The sequence below is a fragment of the Megalobrama amblycephala genome, linkage group LG18 (assembly GCF_018812025.1).
Source record: "Megalobrama amblycephala isolate DHTTF-2021 linkage group LG18, ASM1881202v1, whole genome shotgun sequence".
In the NCBI taxonomy this organism is placed as follows: Eukaryota; Metazoa; Chordata; class Actinopteri; order Cypriniformes; family Xenocyprididae; genus Megalobrama; species Megalobrama amblycephala.
The window spans coordinates 31,634,838-31,646,436 of NC_063061.1; the positions used below are offsets into that span (position 1 = coordinate 31,634,838).

The following is an 11,599-nucleotide window of genomic DNA, read 5'->3' on the forward strand; positions in this document are numbered from 1 at the left end:
GAGGTGTGTACTTAAATAAACAGAACAGTCACTGACTGAGGGCCAAACTTGCATCATAAATTGCTAAATGGAAATAATAATTAGTCAGTTGCTGTTTTTTGGAGAACCGAGGCAGGAGCCACGTTTCCCAGTCCGATGCAGATACAAAACAGGCTGAACATAACCAGCCAGTGTAAAACAAATGAAACTAATACACCAGAGAGCAGAAACATTCTGTTGCGTCAGAACAGTGATGAATCCAACAATAGAGCATGGCAAATACATGATAACCATATTCATAGTAGTAACTAGTATAAGAAAAAACGCTCTTCTCTTTAAGTGGTTTTCTTTCTCTCTCTCTCTCCTTCTCTCTCCTGGTCCTGACTGCTTCAGAGCTCTGAGAACAGCCACACAGCAGAACAACTCAATAAAGAAAACTATGAGTAATTGAATTGAGAGAAACCATCTATAGGCATTATTATTGCATAATAAGCAGAATAAACAGGATCCGAGAGTGATTATCCAGGCCACAGTGCAGCAGATCACTCTATATCTGAGAGGTTTGTACTTCAGAAAGGTTACAGGATAAACCACTGCCAGGTAACGCTCAACACACATCAGGCACTGAAACAGAGGGTGGCCTGATATGCCGAGTCCTTGGAGAAAAACTGACAATGGTATGAAGAATCGAAATTGTATGGTTATTCCTAATATACTGAATAAAGAATCCAGAGAGAACAAGATCTCAGAAGCAGAGAGATTGAGGATGAAGAACTCTGATGCGACTCCACTTCCTGTTCCTGTGATGATGAGCCATATGATGTAGGAGTGTGTAGGAAGACCAAACATGAAATGGCCGCTCAGCAGACAAATCTCTAACGTGCCTATTCGATGAAATGCAGATGCTGTGATGTTTGTGGAAGCTTCAGGTGTGGTCAAGTTCACAACAAAGTCCATGTCTATCTCAGCTCAGAGAAAATATAAATATATGTTGCAAATATGATCTTGCCTAAAGAGAAAAGTGTAAAGATACCGTATAGGGTTAGAAGACCACTTTGATGTCAATTAAATTATGATCAGCTGATATGAAAATATGTGAAGATAAAGCAAATACACAGTAATATGTATCACTTTAATGAACCACAATTAGGGCTTTTCACACTTGAAACAGCTAACCCTCTGTCATTTTAAACCCTTGGTAAACAGAATCATTGGTTATCTTGATGCACATTTCATACTGCTCATAATTTACCTGGGGTTGACAATTAATCCTGGCTATTAACAGCAAAAGCAGTGCTAACACTTTTCCGGAGCAGTGTTTCATAATTACTGTTAAAAAAACACGATAATCCCGCTTCTAAAATACAAGTGTGAAATGTTCCTAAATGTTTGGTTTAGAACAATGATAACCAGCAGGCTTAAGTGAAGTGTGAAAAGCCCTTATGTGTAATTCTACAGAAAAAAAATGTCATTCCAATGATACTTGACTTAAAAATGATACAATTCCGGTAATTTAGACTACTCAGTATGTTTAAAGTAAATTGTTACTTGCGTCCAATAAAAAATAAAAAATAAAAAAACTAAACTTATAGAAAACTTAAAAACTCTCATAATATGACAGGATAACAACCAAAACATTTACTTATCACAATAAAAAAAAAACACATAAAAAAATTTATTTGTCACCTGAAGAGTAAACTCCAGTCTTTCCGGTTGTGCTGCTTAAAAGAAAGGATTTCACAGCTGTAGTAATGATAATAGCTACATTAACTAATTTGGCTAGTCTAATAAATTGAGGAAATATGGTAAATTGACATGGGAGGGTTATCTAGGAGTGCTTCCTGGCACCTGTAAGTGATTCCACTGAAGGCAAGTTGCAGAACCCAGGTGCAGTTTTATTTAACTCCAAAAAACTACAAAATAAACAAAGACTTGACTTGGCATGGCGAACATGAACATGAACATGAACATGAACATGAACATGAACATGAACATGAACATGAACATGAACATGAACATGAACATGAACAAACAGAGGTTACAAGGACAATACTTCACCAGGAACATGGCAAATATGAGAGCTTAAATACACAGACACTTATCACTAAACAAGACACACCTGTGCACAGTCAAATCAACGAGAACATGACAAGAAAAAAGGAGGCACTTGGCAAAGGGGCACATGGCAGGATCACGTGACTAGCACATAACATAAGGGTAGGGACATCAAATCGACGCCAAAGAACTAGCACTGATAAAAGCATTTCTGTTGTTATTTCTTGCCCTTGTTTTGTTGTGTTGTCGCCAAATGGAGATATTTTTGATGAAATCAGCTTTCGTTCCTCCATCGCACAACTTACACACAAGGTGAAGAATGTCATTGTTAAAGCCATGTGTCTCTGCGCATGTGACAGCTCTCGCTTAATTTGTGTTCTATGAGGAGTCTTACTGAAATTTCATTTTTTGGTGAACTAACCCTTTAAACAGTAATGCACTGACAGCGGACTGACAAATATACTTTGAATATTAAGAATTTGAATACTAAGAATTACACACAGTGAAATGATTGTCAATGAAAAATAGGGATTAAAATATTTAATAAAAATAAATGAAGGTTTGTTCTGAACTTATTCATCAGGTCTCTGATTACATCACATGTGAAATTAGGTGCAATACTTACGTTAACATAACCATATTTCACAGAAGGTCATTTTCCCCCCTTCCTGGTTCTTGAGCCATGTTTAGGGGATATGTCAAAGAGCCTAAAAGCAGAAAAAGCAAAGAGAGAGAGAAAGAGAGAGAAGTGAATATTGTGCATTCATTCACCATAGCATTTTTGTGAACACAAGGACTCACAGCTAAGCATATGATCTCAGTAATGTCTCCTGTTACACTTCAGAAAAGATGCATCTTAAAATATTGCTTAAAATAATTGACAAAATAAAATCGTTTATTCACTGAATTCTTTGTCATAAACCTGATACACTTGAAAATAAGCACAACACTTACGTAAACAATGGAGCTACATCAGATGATTGAGACTGAAACGAGAGAAATAAATAAATAAATAAACAAAAGTTTAAAAATCAGGTTTTAAGAATAACATATGCTAAGTCTGTCTATAACATGAAACATCAGTGTTACTGCGTGAAGCGCTGAGAACAGATAACGTTAATCGTTTGCTCATGAGAAGTTTAACATTTCAAGATCAATTCATTCATGACAAAGTAGAAACGCGAACGAAATGCTCCATAAAAGACTGACTTACCGTATTCTCAGCCGAACAATTGTTTATCCGTCTTCTCGACACAGGCAAACGTTTTGATTAATCAGGCAGAAAATAACATCTCAGCAGCGCTGTCCAGTCATCCCGCGTCTCAGGCAAACTGACGCTTCAAAAGCTTAAAACTGCACACTATATTCACTCAAATATCGTTTAATGATAACATTAAACCCTGAAGAGTCGACGTGAAACACTAAAAGCGTTGAGAGAGAAGCTAAAATGTATGCCTGGCCTAGAAATTTGAAATGAGCACGGTAAAAAAATCAATCCCATAATGCAATGCTTCTACAGTATTATACTGTATTACGAGTGAAACGGGCTGAAAACAGAAAAACTACTGTATATTTACAGACATTCTGTAAAATATACAGTTTTAAAAATACAGTATAATACTGTTAGAAATTACCTGTAAATTTACAGTAAAGTTTTACAGTGTACAATTTAACTGTTTTCTATTTGAATATATTTCACAAAGTAATTTATTCCTGTGATGCAAAGCTGAATTTTCAGCATCATTACTCCAGTCTTCAGTGTCACATGATCCTTCAGAAATCATTCTAATATGCTGATCTGCTGCTCAAGAAACATTTAATGTGTACAATTGTACAAAATATTTGTGTACAATATTTTTTTTTTCAGGATTATTTGATGAATAGAAAGTTCAAAAGAACAGTGTTTATCTGAAATCTAATCTTTTGTAACATTATAAATGTCTTTACTGCCACTTTTGATTGATTTAATGCATCCTTGCTGAATAAAAGTATTCATTTCTTTAATTTCTTTTCAAAAAAATAAAAATAAAAATTCTTACTGACCCCAAACTTTTGAACGGTAGTGTATAATGCTACAGAAGCTTTGTATTTCAGATAAATGCTGTTCTTTTGAACTTTCTATTCATCAAGGAATCCTGAAAAAAAAGTACACAACTGTTTTCAACATTGAAAATAATCATAAATGTTTACTGAGCAGCAAATCAGCATATTAGAATGATTTCTGAAGGATCATGTGACACTGAAGACTGGAGTAACGATGCTGAAAATTCAGCTTTGCATCACAGGAATAAATTACTTTGTCAAATATATTTAAATAGTACACAGTTATTTTAAATTGTAATAATATTTCACAATATTACTGTTTTTACTGTATTTTAATTAAATAAATGTAGCCTTGGTGAGCAGACGAAACTTCTTTTAAAAACATTACAAATCTTAGTGGTTCCAAACTTTTGGACTGTACTATATATATATATATATATATATATATATATATATATATATATATATATATATATATATATATATATATATATATATATATATATGTGTAATAAAATGGATAGTTCCGGCCCTTGATTCTGATTGGTTGAGCTGCGTTCGAAGCCATTGTAAAATTCCTGAAAACATACAGCTGACCACATTACATAATTATTGCTGCACCACTGAGTGTGTATGTTGCTGAGTCTGTCTTAGCAACCACTCTTAGCAACGTAAACATGTTTGTTCTCTACTGATTTTGCTCATTGAAGCTTACTTCATTATGTAGAAGAGTATTGTGAGAGAGATATCGAGTGACCAGTGTATTACCTGCATTCAGATTTAGCATTTTCCTTCAGGTCAGTCCTATGTTCATAATAAAAAATCAGTTTGAACGCTGCGATCTTGTCCTTTTAACATTTAATGGGTTTTCCCATGCCTTGACACTGACAGCGTTAGTCAAAGCATTTGTCATTTGCACTTTGTTCTGTGTTCACAACTAGTTTCAATATAAAAGTCTTTGTGACCGAGGGACTCATACAGACAATTTTTGCCGCCATCTAGTGGTGTAACAAATGTAACTTTTGTTGCTGTTCTATTTTTTTCAGCGGAAAGAAGCCTTTTAATGATTTTACTTCATGAAAGTTGCATTGCTACATATTTTTTTGGCTTTAATATTTGTATTGTGTGGTAACCGTTTTATAAAAGCAATAAGCCCCATGAAGCCGTGGTTTACAGTGAATTTATAACAGCTAAGGTGGTTATAAAGCCCCTTAGCTGTTATAAACTCACTGTAAACCACAGCTTCTTGGGGCTTATTGCTTTATTCGCCCAGGATCACTCAGGTACATGACGTAAAATTAGAACAGCATTCTGTCTGTACCACCTTGACTTTTTTTCTCACTGTTTTGCTATTATTCTTGCACTTTGACTTGTTCGCTAAACTGAACAGCCAATCAGAGTTCTCTCTCTCGCCTGATGGCCTGGCAGGATGAACCACTGTCAGGTAACGCTCAACACACATCAGTCACTTATACAGTAGATCTTGAACAAGCCTATATGAACAAGGGAAACACATGGCAAAAAGGGAGCACATGGCCAGGAACAAAACGAGACATGAACATGAAACAAAAACAAAACTAGACGTGACAGCGCCAAACGTTTTTAAACACCAGTCCTATTTAGTTTTCATGTCATTCTGTGTCAGTAATAATTCAATACTTGAATTCTGCTCTGTAACTCAAATAGCCGACATTTAAAAATGGCTGTAAACGTTATTAAAAAAATAAATAAATAAATGATTAAAAGAAAAGCATTTACTGATGAATACATATTTTGCCGATAGAAGATATTTTGAAGAATATAGGAAACCAAACAGTCGATGGGCCCCATATGGAAGTCAATGGGGCCCAATTAACTGTTTGGTTTACAATATTCTTCAAAATATCTTCTTTTGTATTCAGCAGAAGAAAAAAATCATACAGGTTTGGAACAACTAACTTATCGTACAGATATTTTATCTTTGATAGTATTTACTTATATTATAAATTGCACTTTGCACATTTAGTCGCTTTGTAGAAAATGTTTTATATATATATATATATATATATATATATATATATATATATATATTATATATATTATATTATATTATATTATATTATATTATATTATATTATATTATATATAGCATTTATAATATAACATTTATAAGGCTTTAACCAGCAGATGTCCTCAGTGGAGTTTAGATGCATGGCTTCAAAACAGTAAATGATTTTGTTTAGCACCTGGACAGGAAATATTTAGTCATTCAATAATTTCATAGTTCACATCACCATATCACAATAAATGAATAATAATAATAAAAAAAAGTAAAATTAAATAAACTGAAACATCATGAAAATGTTCAACCAAATCATCCACCCTTTCTAATGCATTTCTTATAGTCCATTAATTATACTCAATATAGGCTTACAGTATATGTACTCCGTTATCCCAGTACAAGTGCAGAAGGAAAAAAAACAAGGAAATGTGCTAACAACATACTGTATAGTCTTCATTTTGAATGTGAAAATGCAGAACCAGAAGTAATTAGTTAAATGACAAAGATGGTAAGACTGAGTTAAACATAAAGAGTATGAAGTTTAGAATCAGATCAAAAGCACTTTTTCTTAGAACTTAGAAAAGTAGCTCAACAAATTGTCACAGATTTAGCTTTCGGGCAGGATAGTTTCCCAGTCCGGTGCAGGTAAAGAACAGGCTGTACAAAACCAGCCAACATAAAACACATAAAACTAAAAAACCAAAGAGCTGAATAATATTGTTTCACAGCAGTGACAAGTCCAGTAATAGTATATGGAGCAAGCATGATAACCATGCTCACAGTAGTTATTAGAATGATAATAAATGCTCTTCTCTTCATGTGGTTTTCCACACCTCTCTCTCTCCCTCTCTCTCCTGGTCCTGACTGCTTCAGAGATTTGAGGATGACCAAAAGGCAAAACAACTGAATGGAGATTAAAAGTAGCAACTGAATCGAGAAAAACCATGAATACATATAAAACGTATTTGAGATTGATGAAAACAAGCAGAACAAACATGAGCCAAGAATAATTATCCAGGCCGCAGTGCAGCAGATCACTCTATATCTGAGAGGTTTGAACTTCAGAAAGGTTACAGGATGAACCACTGCCAGGTAACGCTCAACACAGATCAGACACTGAAACAGAGGACGACCAGTGAAGGCAAGTCCTTGTAAAAATGGTGGTAATGTTGTGAATCCTTTAAATCTTATGGTATTTACCACTATGCTTAATAAACAATTCAGAGAGAACATGATCTCACAAACAGAGAGATTGAGGTTGAAGAACGCTGATGCAACGCTGCTTTCTGTCCCTTTGACGATGAGCCACAAAACATAGGAGTGTATAAGAAAACCAAACAAGAAACTGATGCTTGATGTAAAACATTCTAGCATTTCCCCTTCATTAAGTGAAGATGATGTAAAGTTGGTGAATGTTTCAGGTGTGGTGAAGTTCACTGCAGAGTTATTCATTTTCTCCTGGTCTGTCTTCTTAGTCCACAAACTCAAATAATACAGGTATAAACAGTTTTGCAACTGAAATCTAAAGAGAGAGAGAGAGACAGAAAATGTAAATGTTTTTTTTTTTTTTTTTTTTTTTTTTTTTTAAACCCTGTTATGTCAGTTTAAAAAAAAACACTCAGCCCCTTTTTATTTAATAACCCAGTGGTGTCCAAACTCGGTTCAGGATGGTCACTGTCCTGCAGAGTTTAGCTCCAGCTTGCATCAACACACCTGCCTGGAAGCTTCTAGTATGCCTTGTACCTTAATTAGCTGGTTCAGGTGTGTAATTGGGACTGGAGCTAAACTGCAGGACAATGGTCCTCTAGGAGCAGGATTGGATATCCCTGCAATAACCAACGCACCTAACCTTCCCATAACCCCAATAATATGACTGATAGCAACACTGGAATTGTTAAATATCACTGTGAATGAATTAATAAAATTGAAAAGAAGAATAAGTCACCTGATGAGTGAATGTCCAGTCTCTCTGCATTGAAATAAACTTCACTACTGTTTTATAGTCTGACTTCACAGCGGTCATAAGGACATGTGCATGATTTTATATTCTAAAAAATGCACAGGACACCACCTATGCAAACAATTAGGGGAAATAATGAGTTTTAAAAACCAAAGTGCTCAACACTGGACACCAAGTGAAACACATTTAAGCCACAGATGCAAAGCACTGTAATCTATGAAGTATGGTTTATTATATTGATATTGATGAGCTATTTCTTTTATATGAGCACACACACACACACACACACACACACATATATATATATATATATATATATATATATATATATATATATACACAGTCAAACCAAAAATTAATCAAAACTTTTTTTATATATATATTTTTATATATTTTTATTAGTGGGTGCAGGACACTATAGTTAATTTATGTAAGTGAGGATAGCCAAATAAAGTAAACTGTGACATATAATACACAAAAATTATTCATACAGTGGACTACCAGTAAAATTATGAAAATTGGAACCAAATATTATTCAGACACTTTGACCTGACCAGTGTTATCTGACATAATTATTTTTTGAATAAATTATGAATTATTTTTTCTGACACAGTTTAACCCTGAGTCATGTCATATTTTGTCATATTTTATTGCCTTTTTTTAACTATAGTGAATAAACTGTATTAATGAATAAAATGTTCAAGGTGTCTGAATACATTTTGGTTTGACTGATTATATATACAAGGGTTGATATAATTAACAGCATGTCTCATTGAAGCTAGGCTATTAACTGCATTGAAAAAGTAAAATTTAACAACATGAAATCACATATTCCTCTTCATTGTTTTCCTTTATTTCCAAGTGAATGTACAGTAATATACCAAGTGGGGAAAAGGATTAAACTAAACTCCATTTCAGGTTTTATGGTGAACGGAGGAAAAAGAGTTTTCCTGTCAGGTGCAGATAAAGAAAATGCTGCACAAGACCAGCCAGCATAAAACAAGTGAAACTAATAAACCAGAGTGTTGGGGAATATTGTATCAGAGCAACAAAGACTCCACTAATAGTATACGGCACATGCATGATAACCATGCTCACTGTAGTTATCAGAATAAGGTAAAATGCTCTTTTCTTTATAGGGTTTTCCTTCTCTCTCTCTCTCCCTCTCTCTCCTGGTCCTGACTGCTTCGGAGCTCTGAGAACAGCCACACAGCAGAACAACTGAATGGAGAGGAAAAATAGCAACTCTATAGAGAAAAACCATGAATATATATGAAATGCCTTTAACATTATACTAACCATGGAGCAAAAACAGGATCCGAGAGTGATTATCCAGGCTGCAGTGCAGCAGATCACTCTATATCTGAGAGGTTTGAACTTCAGAAAGGTTACAGGATGAACCACTGCCAGGTAATGCTCAACACAGATCAGACACTGAAACAGAGGACGACCGGTGAAGGCTAGTCCTGGTGTAAGCTTTGGTAATGGTGTGAACATCAGATCCTTTATCAATACACATAAAAAAGAACTCAGAGAGTACATGATCTCACAAACAGAGAAATTGAGGTTGAAGATCTCTGATGCAACTCCACATCCTGTGATGATGAAAAATATAACACAGGAGTTCGCAAGAAGATTAAACATGAATTGGAAGCTTGACACATATATTTCTAGCATGCCTTTTCCAGAAAATGCAGATGTTGTGAGGTTGGTGGATGCTTCATGTATGGTGAAGTTCACTGCAGAGTTATTCATGTTCTCTTCTTTCACCTTTGTACTCCAAAACAAATACTATTAGGATTCTGATCTAAAAAACAAAACAAAAAAAAAACAACAACATTAAAGTTTGTTTAAAAAAAAAAAAAAAAAAACTTCTGTGCAATGAAAAAATAGAGCTGCCTTATTTTATTCAATAACCAATCTAATTACCTCCAACGCTTAAAATATGACTAATATAAACAGTGACATTGTTATATATCACACAGCACAATAAAAGAAAATGACTCCAATTAAAAGAGGAGTTTGTCACCTGTAGAGTGAATGCTCGGTCTCTCTGGAAGGACATAAATCTCACAACTGTTTTATAGTTGGAATTTACAGCCGTCATATAGCCTACTTGTGCATGATTTTATATTATAAACATTACACAGTACATCAGCTATGCAAACAATAAGTGGAAACTGTGATTTTGAAAGGTACTCAACTTCAGAAGCCAAAATGAACACATTCAAGCCGCAGATGCAAAAGCAGATAATTTATTATTTATTAAATTACACATGCATAAGTAATTTATTGCACAGATGTACAATACTTTACACACATTATATGTAAATAACATTTATAAAATAAATACATCTTTATATTTAATTATTTAAAATATTATATATATATATATATATATATATATATATATATATATATATATATATATATATATATATATATATTTGTGAAGTTTGGTAGCATTAGAGAATGAGCTATATACATATATAAATATGCATACACACACACACATTTTTTGTCCAAAGGCCTTAATAATAATAAAAAAAACAAAGATATGAAACCCAAAGTATGTAAGGTAGTACAACTAGATCTCTTCTATTGAATTCAAAAGGTTTTATATATAATATAAGGTATTATATTTTGCTACATATAAAGGTATTTTAAAGATTTTGAAGTGTCAAAAGGTCATTCGGTTTAACCGTCCAAAGGCAAATACAGCCAATTACTATTTTTTATTTATTCTGGCATGATTTTATCATCTTTATCATCATTTTAACATCATATATCAACATAGTGCAAAATGGTATTACAATTATGTGTAGAAGTCGTTGCTTTGTTATGAGAAAGAATGTCTGGAAAAATTAATTTCATTGATGTCATTAGGAGTAACCAATATAAAGTGACCATTTTGGATCAAAATGTGGCCAATATCATGTGACAGGATGTGACATCATTCAGACACCTGCAAAGGTCATGACACAAAATAACAACTCTCTTTTAACTATTTGAAAAATTTATGTTTTCACTTGCTCATATGCATCTCCCGAGATATCAGGTCATTTAGTACAACCACTATAAAACATGGAAAATGTTGTAATATTTTAAAAACTTGTATTAAATATAAAATGTTTGATTGTCCTTTTGCTAGCTATCTAGTAAGCTAACTAGCTAGCTAGATATCAGCCTGTTAGCATTGTTTGTTTGAAATCGTTATTCGATATATAACCAGAAACCGGATGGACTGACAGACAGACAGACTTTAATCTGAATTTAAAATGGACAGAAACCTACTGCTTTGACCTTTAAAATGTGTTTCAAACACAAAATTGATCAAAACAGTCATGTGGTGGTCAGTCAAAACTTCCTTTTTGATTTTCATAATGGCAATATGAATTGAAGCATACAAATGCATTAACAATTTGTTTAGCCAGCATTAACCAGCTAGCAAAAGTATTAGCATGCTATTAGTTTACAGAGTTAAACAAATTTAACTAGCCTGTTGTGGCAAACAACATACT

General features: G+C 33.7%; 1 long non-coding RNA gene across 1 annotated transcript; it reads right to left on the reverse strand.

Moving 5' to 3' along the window:
* Positions 1 to 2,441: 2,441 nt before the first annotated feature.
* LOC125253245 lies at positions 2,442 to 3,587 on the reverse strand. The gene is made up of 3 exons (XR_007181386.1): positions 3,248 to 3,587; positions 2,989 to 3,020; positions 2,442 to 2,741 (listed from the first exon to the last, which is right to left on the reverse strand). It is a non-coding gene; the product is annotated as an uncharacterized LOC125253245 (long non-coding RNA).
* Between the last annotated feature and the right edge of the window lie 8,012 nt (positions 3,588 to 11,599).